The sequence below is a fragment of the Hyperolius riggenbachi genome, chromosome 5 (genome assembly GCF_040937935.1).
Source record: "Hyperolius riggenbachi isolate aHypRig1 chromosome 5, aHypRig1.pri, whole genome shotgun sequence".
Lineage (NCBI taxonomy): Eukaryota > Metazoa > Chordata > Amphibia > Anura > Hyperoliidae > Hyperolius > Hyperolius riggenbachi.
In genome coordinates, this window is record NC_090650.1 from 37,965,332 (window position 1) to 37,979,118 (window position 13,787).

Consider the following 13,787-nt stretch of genomic DNA (forward strand, 5'->3'; position numbering starts at 1 on the left):
TGCTGAAGGGCCCCATGTTCTGTAGTTACTCCACTGCTTGGTGATGTTGATTGCGGGTCGATTGGAATCTCGATTACAGTGCCGGAATGAAAACACAGTTATTCAGTAAAATCTCCTTATAGAAAAAAATTTGAGGAACCTGGCCAAGTAGAGATCCACATCAGAGGTTGAAATAAACTACCTGGCCAGGTCTCACATTTTTTTCTGACTACCCTGTAACTCTTTCTAAAGCGGTGAGATAGGAGTTGTGGACCTAATACGTTGCAGACCTCCAGTCCCCTGAGAATGATCAGGGCTGTAGTGGAAGAGCATCTGTTCTGCAGCTATGGACGTTGGCCCGTGTGATACTGTGTATGTGATCTGCTTCTGTGTGACCTCCTCCTTTGTAATCGCCGCGAGCAAACCGCCACCCTGCCAACTGCCGCTGATGGATGGCAGATATCAAACCGTCACCCTGCCAACTGCCGCTGCTAGAAGTACCGTGAAGGCTAGGGCAGAGCTATAACCGTCACCCTGCCAACTGCCGCTGCTAGATGTAACGTGAGCACCAGGGCAAATCTATCAAACCACCACAAGGAGAATCTGACTGAAGGTGCCCATACACTGGCAGATGGTCACCAGGTAGATCCCTCTCTGGTGAATCTGATCAAAGAAAGATCTATTGCTGCAACACACTGCACAGATTTACAATAGATTTAGGTTTCACCACAATATCAGTCATACAGCGCCCCCTGATGGTCTGTTTGTAAAAAGGAATAGATTTCTCATGTAAAAGGGGGTATCAGCTACTTCTTGGTTGGAGTTCCTCTTTAAAGCTGCATTGGCCTATTTATTGAAACATGGCCTGGTCTTTAGGGGGGTTGAACACTGCGGTTCTCAAGTGGTTAAGGTAATCAAGTGTCCACTAGGATTAGGTACATGGATGTGACACATGGAAAACAAAGTTGGTTTGTTGTGGAAAAAGAATACATCCAACTCTGACAATATCCATTATAAAAACAAAAGGGATGTCCTGTTTCCTGACCTTTGATGTCCAGGTATTTCTCTGTGCGCCCGCCACTACTCAGCGCTGTGTGGCGGATCCACTTTGATATGTTGGAACCTTCTTTGGCCTCTCCAACCAGTGATTGATCACCTGAGAGGAGGATGCTCGCTCCCATTCTATGTGGCCCTCACCACATACTTTATCTCTGTGATTTACTAACCGTGCCAAGCGATAATGTCCCACTTCCATCTTCCCTGCTCTATAATTGCAGTTACTGTAAATATGACCCCAGCGTGAACCCCACAGGCCAAAACGTTTCATCCAGAATTTTATATGCCGTAACGTTATGTACATATTTCTATTAATAATGTACGCAATCGGGTTGTACATGTCCTTCCTAATGCATTCGCCATTATTTATATTATCATAACTATTTCTCTCCCACAGAATAGCTGGAAAATTTAATCATATTCTTCCTTTTCTAATCTACAAGAGATTGGGCCTCATTTATCAAGGTTTCTGAGGGGACAGCTGGGTTGCTATAGCAACCAGTTATCGTCCAACAGATGTTATATTCCTTCTGTATAACTGTTTTTTTTATTTGTAAGTTTGTAGCACCCTTTTTTCCCATAGCACCCTTGTTAATAATATTGGAAAATAACGAAAATTTGGGTGCCCATGGCGACCGATAAAATAGCAGGTGTCAGGGGCAACCCGCTATGCAAACTGTCACGCCCACTATTTGGAGCTGCAGTTTGCAAATTCCCGTTAGTTGCTGATATTAACATTGGTGTCTTTGGGGTGCCCAAACTTCCATGGCACCCAATATTTATTGTGTACAGGGTTAGGGTCGGTAAAAATTTGATATTTTACTATAAGAATTACCATTGCCCAACTGTAGGATATCTGTAATTTTACTGATATTCTATTAGCAACTGTTTTCAACACCCAAATTTCCATGGTGCTGATTTTGCATGTACGCAAGGAAATGTCTTTTCAGACAAAAAAAGGTTAATATACAGTGACCTGGATACATTAAAACATTTATAGAAAAAAAAGGTTTATACTTTTGCCCTGGTTTCCAGCAAGTCCCTCCTCTTTCTAACTCAAAAAAAAACCCCAAAATATATAGGGTTTATAGGATCTCCCGATTACGTTTTGGTTGATGCCTATAGACACCTTCTGAGGTGTTGTGGAGACCATGCCTGTATAGGTCACAGGCTGTTTTGGCAGAACAAGAGGATCCTATGCAATAATAGGCAGATGGCTTTAAAGAGACGCTGAAGCGAAAAAAAATTATGATATAATGATTTGTATGTGTAGTACAGCTAAGACATAGAACGTTAGGAGCAGAGACATAAGTGTAATATTGTTTCCAGTACAGGAAGAGTTAAGAAACTCCAGTTGTTATCTATGCAAAAAAGCCATTGAGCTCCACCACTTTCAAAGTCACAGAGAGCTCTGTCTTCTGAAGCTTGTTATCTCAATTGTCAGTGATTGTATCTTCTTTTTCTCTCCAGAGGACATATCAATAGTTCACTGGCTTGCTCTGTAAAATCATTTAGAATGCTGAGTGTTGTGTAAACTGCAAATATTAGAGAATGATGCAATGTTATAAAAACACTATATAACTGAAAATACAAATATGAGATTATTTTCTTTGCTACTAATCCTCTAGTAATTATCCATGCTACACAACCAATTCATTATATCATTTTTTTTTTCCGCTTTAGTGTCTCTTTAATGCTTTGGTTAGTCATTGCATGTTATATAGAGTTTTTTTTTTCACTAAAGTGAAATCATCCTTTAATTATACCAGTTTGCAATAAATAAAAGTTGAACTTGTCAGCGAGTAAAACATACCTAAATCATTCTCTTTTGATACTAGTCTTACAGCAGACCTGAAGCGGAAAACAAAACTTATGATATAATGAATTGTATGTGTAGTATGGATAAGAAATAGAACATTAGTAGCAAAGAAAATCGTCTCATGTTTTTATTTTCAGTTATGCAGCTTCTTTTATTTTTCATTGCATCATTCTGTTACAGTTGCATTTTTAAAACCATGCTCTGTATTTTTTTTTCAAATTGGTTTTATTTGGTTTTAGATATAACAAGTACAAACAATGGCCCAGAAAACCTGGGAAAAGGCAGTTGGTGCTATACATTGTATCAATAGTATTACAGCATTATATTCAGACACCTTATCCATAGTTAATACAAAGAACATAGCAATGTAACTTTAACAGGGTGGTTAGGGCCGCATTAAACCGAGCGGACCAGTGAGGGGGAGGGGGGGAGGGGAGGGAAAAAACTAGCGTCAAGTGGGGTTCCACCCGGGCCGGTGGGTTGGGGTTCACCGTAGTATTTTAAGATAAGTAAAGTGAGATAGGGGAGGTCAGGGCCGAGAGGAGAGCCAAGTTTCCCAAGGATCCCAAATCTTATCAAATAATGGAGTAGTTTCTCTAATAGTGGAGGTTATTTTCTCCATTATATAGATCGACTGGATTTTGTTAATCAGTTCGGGTTTAGAAGGGGGAAGTGTCTTCCAGCTTTTAGCTAAAAGGGTTTTAGTTGCGTTGCATACTTGGCTTAGCCATTTGTTTTGGGGTTTGCTGAGTTGGGGAAGGGGTTTATGGAAAAGAGCTGACCAGGGGTTTGGCCGGATTTCTAGGCCCAATACTTCTGATGCCAGGGAAAAGCTCATATCCCAGAAGTTTGCCACGCACGGGCAAGACCACCAACAGTGGGTTTGGTCCGCCTCTGCTTGGCAACCCCTATAGCATAGGTTATTGGGGATCAGCCCCCATTTAGCAAGCTGGACAGGGGTGCGGAACCAGTCATAGAGAATTCTGTAACTGCGTTCTTTGGTAAGAGTGTGTTTGGAGGAGCTGGCCATGGCACTAAAAATATGCTCCCAGTGCTCTTCATCGCTAGGTCCATTGAGCCTCTCCAGCCATTTCACCATGGCCGTTGAGGGGGTTGAGAATTTAGTGTACCAGATGTCATAATATATCGTGGAGATAAGGCCTTGTGGCAAGGGGTGAGAGCAAGAAATAGACTCAATGGAGGAACGCGATAATTGTAATCCTACATTGTGGCGAGACTGGATGAAATGGCAGACTTGCAGGTATCTAAATAGTTCAAAATCTGGCCAGTCCATTTTTTCCTTAAGTTGGGGCCAAGGGAGCAGGGTCCCATCTGACACCATGTCATTGACAGTATGGACCCCACTAGTTCTCCAGTTCCCCCAGGCCAGACCACAAACCCCAGGGGGGAAATCTTCATTATAAAATAAAGATTCGAGGACCGAGGGGTAGCCCTTTGGGATCAGGTTCTTCAGCGTCCTTTTGATCAATAGGGATTCACTTATTGGAAAAAATGAAGAATTTGGACCCAAACAAGGTTTGGGGGTCCAGAGGAGGGACTTTATTGGAAAGGGGTAGATGAGCTCCTGCTCTAGATCAACCCATCTTACAACTCCTCTGGGAGAGGACCACTGAAGGAGCTGAGAAAGTCTGGCAGCATAGTAATAATGTAGGAGGTTAGGGGCCCCCAGTCCCCCCTGCAGTTTGTGGCGGGCCAAATTAGTGTATTTGATGCGGGGTCTGCGTCCCTCCCATATAAAGTTAGTAATCCTAGATTGCAACCCCTCTATATCTCTCTTATTAATTCTTATGGGTAAGGCCCTGAAAAGGTACAGAATTTTGGGGAGTAACGTCATTTTGACTGCATATATGCGACCTTGTAAAGAGATACGAAAGTGCTGCCAATCATCCAGAAGCCTATGGAGTTTTTTAAGCATAGGTGCATAATTGAGTTTATAGAGATCTCCGAGATCCTGAGAGACTATGACACCAAGATATTTCAATCCGTTGGGTCTGAATTTGAAGCCAAAGGATTGAGAAAGAGAGGTCTGATGTGCCTCTGTGAGGCCAAACGGGATCGCTTCAGATTTTGAGTTGTTGATTTTAAACCCTGAGTGAGTGCAGAAACTTTCAATTTCTTTGAATAGGTTTGGGACCGAAATTAGAGGATTGGAGAGAGTAAAAATTGTGTCGTCTGCAAAGAGGGCGGTTTTGAAGACAGCTCTGCCAACTGAAATCCCAGATATGTCCGAGGAGCGCCTAACCCTGATAGCCAAAGGCTCAATGCATAAGGCAAATAACAGAGGGGAGAGGGGGCACCCCTGTCTAGTGCCGTTCTTGATGGAAAAAGAGGGGGAGGTTATGCCCATATTACACACCGAGGCCGTGGGGTTAGTGTAAAGGCTTCGCACCCCGTTCAGGAATTCACCCCCTATACCAAATTTGAGTAAAACCAATCTTAGATACCTCCAGTCCACCCTGTCGAACGCCTTCTCCGCATCCAAAGATAGGAGCAGAGAAGGCGTCCGACAGCGCTTCATCTCAGCAATCAACCCAGTGATCCTGCGGATATTATCCGTAGTTTGTCTCCCCAGGACAAAACCTGTCTGGTCCGGATGGATAACACCTGGTAGAAGGGGGTTTAATCTGTTCGCCAGGATTTTAGAAAAAATCTTGACATCTATATTGATAAGGGAGATCGGTCTGTAATTGGTGACCTCAGCTAGGTCTCTGCCAGGTTTGGGTATAACAACTATGGACGCTCTGGACAAGTCAGGGGGGAAATCTTCCTTACCCTTCAGAATGTTGTTATAGAAAGTAGATAATTCTGGAGCTAGCATTTGTTTAAAGGTTTTGTAATACAAAGCAGTGTATCCATCCGGACCAGAGGCCCTAGATGACTTTAAGCCCTTAATAACGGACAGGACCTCCTTAACTGTAATAGGAGAGTTTAGTAATATGCTGCTATCTATCGGGAGTTTAGGGATAGGGGTATCATGCAGAAATTCCTGGATATGGCTTATTGGGGTGCGGGTCTTATCCGTAGTGGTCCCATCATACAGTTGGGCATAATATTTCTGGAATTCCCTCACTATGGCGTTAGGATCGTGAATCAGGGTCCCCGAGCTGCCTCGGATGGGGTGTAATCTATTAAGTGTTAGACGGTTGCTCAATTTCCTGGCCAGCATAGTGTCTGGTTTGTCTCCCTTTTCGTAGAATTTCTGGGCGGTCAGGCGCATGGCTCTATCAGCCTTCTGAAATAGAAGAGATTTAAGTTCAGATCTCAGGGTGGTGAGATGGGAGAGAGACACAGAAGGTGTCCCAGCCGCGTGCTTAAGCTCCATGCGCCTGATCTCCTTTTTTAGTTCAGTTATCCTAGCCATTGCTAGTTTACGTTTAATAGAAGAGATCTTAATCAGTTCTCCCCTAATGGTCACTTTGTGAGCTGCCCATCTGATCCCCTGGGAGGTATCTCCCTCTTTGTTGATGTGAAAAAAGGAGGAGATTTCAGAGGCCACTTTTAATTTGGTCCCACTGTCCACCAGGAGGGATTCATTAATGCGCCATGTGCTTTTAGGTCTAGGGGTCAGGGAAGAGAACTGCACCGACACAGACGCATGATCTGACCATGAGATCTCTGAGTGGTCAGCCTTAATTACTTCAGATAGGAGTGTGGCGTCCATAAAAATAAAATCGAAGCGTGAGTATGTGTCGTGTGGGTGGGAGTAGAAGGTATGCCCCCTCTCCCCAGGGTGAAGCGCCCTCCAGACGTCCCAGGTCCCAGTGTCAGACAAAAATTTCAGTAGGCATTTAGGTGGAGTACGGTGACGACCCTGCCCTCCATCCAATGAGGCATTGAAGTCTCCCGCTAACAAGAGTTTACCCGCTCTGTGAATGGAGATTTTGGATGTCAGGTTAGCGAGGAAGGGGCGTAGCCCCTCAGAAGGAGCATAAACAGCTACTAGAGTTAAGAGCAAACCGTTGGAGTCCCCGACTAAAATTAGATATCTGCCCTCAGGATCTCGGATAGTTTTGTGTACATTAAAATTAAGCCTCTTATGAAGAACCACAGCCACACCACTTCTCTTCTGAGGGGCAGAAGCATAATAGACCTGGGGATAGAGTTTATGCCAGTATTTAGGTTCTTTTTTGGAGGTATAGTGGGTTTCTTGCAGAAAAATAATATCAGCATTGGCGTTCTTGTAATACTGGCATGCTAAACGCCTCTTCTGGGGGGCATTTAGTCCCTTGACATTATGAGTAATAATGGTCATGGGGGCAGAAGGGTCTATATGCACCGAAGGGGGGACCTCAGTGGCTGAGGAGCCAGGGGGGCTGTCTGTAGGAACTATTGGTGTGGCCATGGTTCCGGGAGAGAGTCAGAAACAAATAAAAACACATAAGAATACAGCCCAGACATCCCCAAAAAAACATATATAGTCGGTCCTACATATTTTAAAACTACGGCGATCCGACAGAAACAAAAAAGTAAATAAACAAAAATTAAAGTAAAGATTAAGCGACTGGACCTATTAGGGTCCCGTTGGCCCGGGGAAAAATTACCAGAAACAAGAACAGCATATAACTGTATAACATTGTTCTTAACATTAAGCTGGAAGTGAGACAATAATAAAGAAAATAAAAAAGAAAAAGAAAGGGGGGCACTTATCCAAGTGCCCCGAGTAGGCATCACAGGACTGTAGTGCTAAGACTACAGATGAGTTCAGGGCTGTAGCACCCAAGTAAGTGCCAGGGCAGGTTGACAGGAGCGCCGGTCATAGCCCACCGCCTATACATGTTAAGAGATATAGTCAGGCTCTTAGTAAGGACAGAGTGCAGGGTGCAGTGAGAAATGGTCAGGCGTTGGAGCCCAGGGAAGCAGGGCTAGCAGGACTGCTTGAGGGAACATCCGACTGAGCTCTATCTTGAGGATTCCGCTGTGGAACTGTGGACCACGTGGGCCTTGGTGGGGAGAGTCTCTTAGGTGAAGCTGCTGCCGCTCCACGGGGTGGCTTAACGTATTTGAGGCCCAGTTTGTAAAAAACTTCCGGAATCCGACTGGGGTCGGAGATGATGATTTGCCGACCATTGTGGGGAATAATCAGTTTGAAGGGGAAACCCCACCGGTATTTAATCCCGTGCTTAACAAGAGCGGAGGTCAGGGGTTTGAGTTCCCAACGCTTATTCAGAGTGATGGGGGAGAGATCCGGGAAGATCAGGATCCTATGGGTTTGAAAGTCCACATGGGGTAGGTTCCGAGCAGAGCAGGGACAAGGTCCTCCAGCACCCAAGGCTGAGACACCAAAATGCGCCCCTCCATCCCTCCCACCCCAGCTGTCACACACTGATTGCTATTAGACTAAGAGGGCCACAGGGCCCACAACCTCCCCAACACCTTAATATCTAGTTATCTGGCTTGCAGTCACTGCTATGTATCCCCTTTTCTTATTTCTTTCTGCTTCATATACAATTAGGAATGACAGCTGAATGAATTTTGCGCCCCCTCCTACACTGCGCCCTGAGGCTGGAGCCTCTCCAGCCTATGCCTCGGCCCGGCCCTGGTTCCGAGAGGCCATGATGATAGCTTCTTTGGAGCTGAAGTAGTGGAGTTTGGTGATTATATCCCTGGGAGGGTCGCCCTCTTTAGGCAGAGGTCTCAGGGCCCTATGTGCCCGATCCATCCGCAGCTCTGACTCTGGGAGATCAGGGGCAAGGTGGCGGAATAGTGCAAGGAGAAAGTCACGTACCTCCGTGATAGATTCGGGGGCCCCCCGGATTCTGAGGTTGCTTCTCCTGTCCCTGTTCTCCTGGTCCTCCCTTGCCTCAAATAATGTGGCGATGTCTGCACGCATCCCCTGGATGTCAGCGTCTGCCTGGCTGCAATAGGCCTTAACCCCTTCCAGCCCCTCCTCGACCTCATGTACTCGCTCACCGAGAGCTGACAGTTCCTCACTGATCTGCTTGACGGTTTCCGTTTTGGAGGCATTGATAAGCCTTTCAAGATTCAGGTATAGAGTTTGTAGGTCCGCTTTAGTGACTCTGTCAGTATCTAAGTTCTTACCGCCTTGTGAGCTGCTCTCGCCGCTAGGCCGGGCGCCATCTTGGGTTGCGGTCCCCTTCTGCTTATTGGAGAAGAGCTCGGGGATTCCTGGGTCTGTGGTCGCCTGATTCTTTTTGGGACCCATGCTGGGGTGCTCCAGGAGCCCTGCGGGAGAGGGTCGCAACGAGGAGGGAGAAGGAACGGGGTCAGGGCGTGCTGTAAGCGGCTAAGTTTGCCGGAGCTAGTCCACCATGCGTCTGCCCTGCACGAAGGTTAGGCGCCGCCCCCACCATGCTCTGTATTTTAAGCAAAGCAGGATATAATGACCCTTTGAACTTTACTCCAGTAAAACCTTTTCCCGAGCTATCTCTCACTGTTTCTTTGTGGTTTCATTGCTTCAGAAAACAGCACTGTAGCAGACCCAAGTTGAGTCGAAGCGCTCAGAGAAGCTCTTTTGCATAGATAACAACTGAAGTTTTTTTTAACTCTTCCTGTACTGGAAGAAAATATGAGACTATTTTCTTTGCTCCTAATGTTCTATTTCTTGGCTGTACTACACATACAATTGATCATTACCTCATAAGTTTATTTTCGCTACAGGTTTGCTTTAAATCACTTGTCTCTTGATGGATCCAAAGCAGTTTTCACTCCTGATTGAGATTTTTCTATAACTGTATCTATTCATAATTTATTCAAGATGTTTTTGGGAAAGAATTCCTTCTATTTTGACATCAGAAAAGAAGGATCAAATAATTGCCTGGATTTTCTCCCGCACAAATAGTTGATAATATATAAGAAGCCATCAAAGGACCCCTTTTTGTCCGTTCGAATATCATTTCACCGAGAAATAAATCACATTTTATCATCATTATTCATTGTGCTCGACCGTGTAGGTCCGTGTTGAAATCTGTTTGGTATCAAAGACACATAGAGGGGATCCTCAACGCTCTGCCTCTCGTATTTTAAACATGGTCTTTATGAAGCAAGATAGAGATGGAACTCTTCCCTATGACTTCATATCCTCATCTCCGAGTTCAGAAGACATCTGTTGAGGATCTGCCGGTTTGGGTTCAAATGGTTCTCAGCTGCATGGGAGACACAAACCGTACACAGACAGCCTAGACTGTAGATTATCAAACAAAGAAACGCAAAATTTAATATCAACGGATGAGGCTGTTTAATTGCCCAAAAATAATAACCCTTCTGTGCCTAACTTTTGAAAGACCTGCCATTGCTCTAGCGTATGGAAATACCTTGAGCATCCAGCCAATGGTTGATGAGGTCACATAACTGTGCTGGACATCACCCAAGAGTGTTGGACATACAGTATCGGTAATCCAGCTGTAGGTTACAGTTGCATAGTTAATTTGGTTGAAAAAAAGACATCCGTCCATCAAGTTCAACCAGCAGGAAAAAAAAACCCATCCTTCCTGAATTCGCACATATCCCAGTTGAACCAGGGGTAGGTGAAAAACCTTACAAGGCAGCCAGAGGTAGGACAAGGTCCTCCAGCACCCAAGGCTGAGAGACCATAATGTGCCCCTCCATCCCTCCCACCCCAGCTGTCACACACTGATTGCTATTAGACTAAGAGGGCCACAGGGCCCACAACCTCCGCAACACCTTAATATCTAGTTATCTGGCTTGCAGTCACTACTATGTATCTCCTTTTCTTATTTCTTTCTGCTTCAAACACAATTAGGAATGACAGCTGAATGAATTGTGCGCCCCCTCCTACACTGCGCCCTGAGGCTGGAGCCTCTCCAGCCTTGGCCTCGGCCCGGCCCTGAAGGCAGCAGATGCAGTGTCACAAGGCCAATTTCTGAGAAGAGATTTCATGCTGAATTCAATCGGGAATTGGCCTGCAATGTATGGGCAGCCAAGAGTACTCTGATCAGGTTCAATCAGAGAGAGATTTGTCTTTTGGTTGATTTCCCCATGCATTGCTAGATGCATGAGCACCTTTAAAATGAGCCCTAACTAATCCCACTGGTCTGGATGATAAATCTTGTCTTCCTCTATGCCATCCTCTATCCCTAACCTAGCCCTAACTGATACTCCTCTTTTCATCCTCATTCTGCATTGAGCACTGGTGACAGATCCAGAGCACCTCTGCCAGTAAATATTTTGAGCAACCGCCCAATCATTGCCTCCCAGTGATACATTTTTTTAAGATGCATTGGTGCTAAGAGTTGGCACCCAGCCCATCACTGCACTGCCAATAATGGTGGAGTGACCTTATGCCAGCGCCAGACCCACCAGTGGCAAATGGATGTGCTATCCAGGAGGAAACTGGAAGAATTCTGAAGGCAAGATCTTTCACATAGAAATCCATGTTGATGTAAACCTACTTTGGCTTCCTCCTGCCACTGAAAGGTGATATTGGGAAATCAAATATTGGGTGTCTCCCATCAGTGGCGGACACAGCCAGCAGTGGGCCCCTGTGCAAAATTGTAATTGTGGGCCCCCTATGACCTGCGTCGCGCGTAGCGCGCCGCGGCAAAATATGGGCGTGGCTACAACCTGCGGCGTGCGAAGCGCGCCGCGGCAAAAAATAGTGGATAGAACCTGCGGCGCGTAGCGCCGCAGCAAAAAATGGGCGTGGCAATGACCGGATGAGGGCGGAGCTAACTGTAACTTAAAGCGAACCCGGGGTGAGGGTTTATTTCCTTTTAAACAATACTAGTTGCCTGGCGGCCCTGCTGATCTATTTGGCTGCAGTAATAAACTGAATTACACCAGCAACAAGCATGCAGCTAATCTTCTCAGTTCTGACAATATTGTCAGAAACCCCTGACCTGCTGCATGCTTGTTCAGGGTCTATGGTTGAAAGAATAAGAGGCAGAGGACCAGCACGGCAGCCAGGCAACTGGTATTGCTTAAAAGGAGAGAAATATGTCAGCCTCAATATTATTCTCACCTCAGGTTCCCTTGAAAAGTGCAACGCAAAGACAGTGGGCCCAAGCTTTGGTGACCCTTTCCCCAGAAAATTCACATAATTGTGCAGGTTTTCTCAAGAAAATACACATATATGCCCAGAAAATACGTGCAATCATGTCGGCAGATATGCCCAGAAAATACGTGCAATCATGTCGGCAGATATGCCCAGAAAATACGTGCAATCAAGTCAACAGATATGCCCAGAAAATACATGCAATCAAGTCGGCAGATATGCCCAGAAAATACGTGCAAACAAGTCGGCAGATATGCCCAGAAAATACATGCAATCAAGTCGGCAGATATGCCCAGAAAATACGTGCAAACAAGTCGGCAGATATGCCCAGAAAATACGTGCAATCATGTCGGCAGATATGCCCAGAAAATACATGCAATCATGTGGCAGACCTGCCCAGAACATACACCTGCTAATATAAATAAAACAAAAACATTTACTCACCTGCAGCAGCAGACCTCCTGTCCCAGCCTCCATCCGGCGCGCAGCTCCCATGGGTGGTTGGGTGGATAGGTAGCCTAGTGGGTGGGTGAGTGGGTGGGTGAGTGGGTGGGTAGGTAGCCTGGTGGGTGGGTGGGTAACTAGCCCGGTAGGTAGGTAGCCCGGTGGGTGGGTAGGTAGGTAGCCTGGTGGGTGGGTTGGTAACTAGCCCGGTAGGTAGCCGGGTGGGTGGTTAGGTAGGTAGCCGGGTGGGTGGTTAGGTAGGTAGCCGGGTGGGTAGGTAGGTAGGTAGCCTGGTGGGTGGGTAGCCGGGTGGGTGGGTAGGTAGCCTGGTGGGTGGGTTGGTAACTAGCCCGGTAGGTAGCCGGGTGGGTGGTTAGGTAGGTAGCCGGGTGGGTGGTTAGGTAGGTAGCCGGGTGGGTGGTTAGGTAGGTAGGTAGCCGGGTGGGTAGGTAGGTAGGTAGCCGGGTGGGTAGGTAGCCGGGTGGGTGGTTAGGTAGTTGGGTGGGTGGTTAGGTAGGAAGCCTGGTGGGTGGGTAGGTAGCCGGGTGGGTAGGTAGCCGGGTGGGTGGTTAGGTAGTTGGGTGGGTGGTTAGGTAGGAAGCCTGGTGGGTGGGTAGGTAGCCGGGTGGGTAGGTAGGTAGGAAGCCTGGTGGGTGGTTAGGTAGTCGGGTGGGTAGGTAGGAAGCCTGGTGGGTGGGTAGGTAGGTAGCCGGGTGGGTAGGTGGTTAGGTAGCCGGGTGGGTAGCTATCCGGGTGGGGGGCCCGACTCCTATCCTCCCTCCCTCCCTTCCTTCCTCACCTCGGGGGGCCCCCTTCCGATATGCGCGGCGGGAGAGCGAGCGGCAAATGCAGGAAGTCTTCAGGGCTCTCCAGGCATCCGCTAGAGGCCCAGCCGCTGAGTCTCCAATATGTCTCCAACTGGAGACATATTGGAGACTAAGCGGCTGGGCCTCTAGCGGATGCCTGGAGAGCCCTGAAGACTTCCTGCATTTGCCGCTCGCTCGCTCGCTCTCCCGCCGCGCATATCGGGAGGGGGGGCCCCCGAGGTGAGGGAGGGAGGGAGGATAGGAATCGGGGGGCCCCCCGGGGAATAAAATAATTAAAAAAAAAAAAAAAAAAAAAATACTTAATGGGCCCCTGAAGAAAACGGAACTTCAGGGGCCCTCGTGCGGCGGCGCGGCCTGCTTGGCCGTATGTCCGCCACTGTCTCCCATCTCTTAGCATTCCCCTCTGGTGGCCGATGGTCTACTAGCAAGGTAGCTGCTAAAAGTCCTCCAGAGTTTCTCCTCTGTCTTCAAGGTACCATTACACCCGAAATATTGGATGACTTTGAGATTTGTTCATTGCCGTGAAGTTCTGTTTTTTGAATGCTGGTTGGTTATTCTTCATGCACTATAATTCAATTTTCGAGGCCTTTGTAGGCTCTTAGTCATCGTATCAGTGAGCTGTCTTCGCCAGCATCCGGCAATTCTTCTCCTCTCATTGTGTTACTAGCTT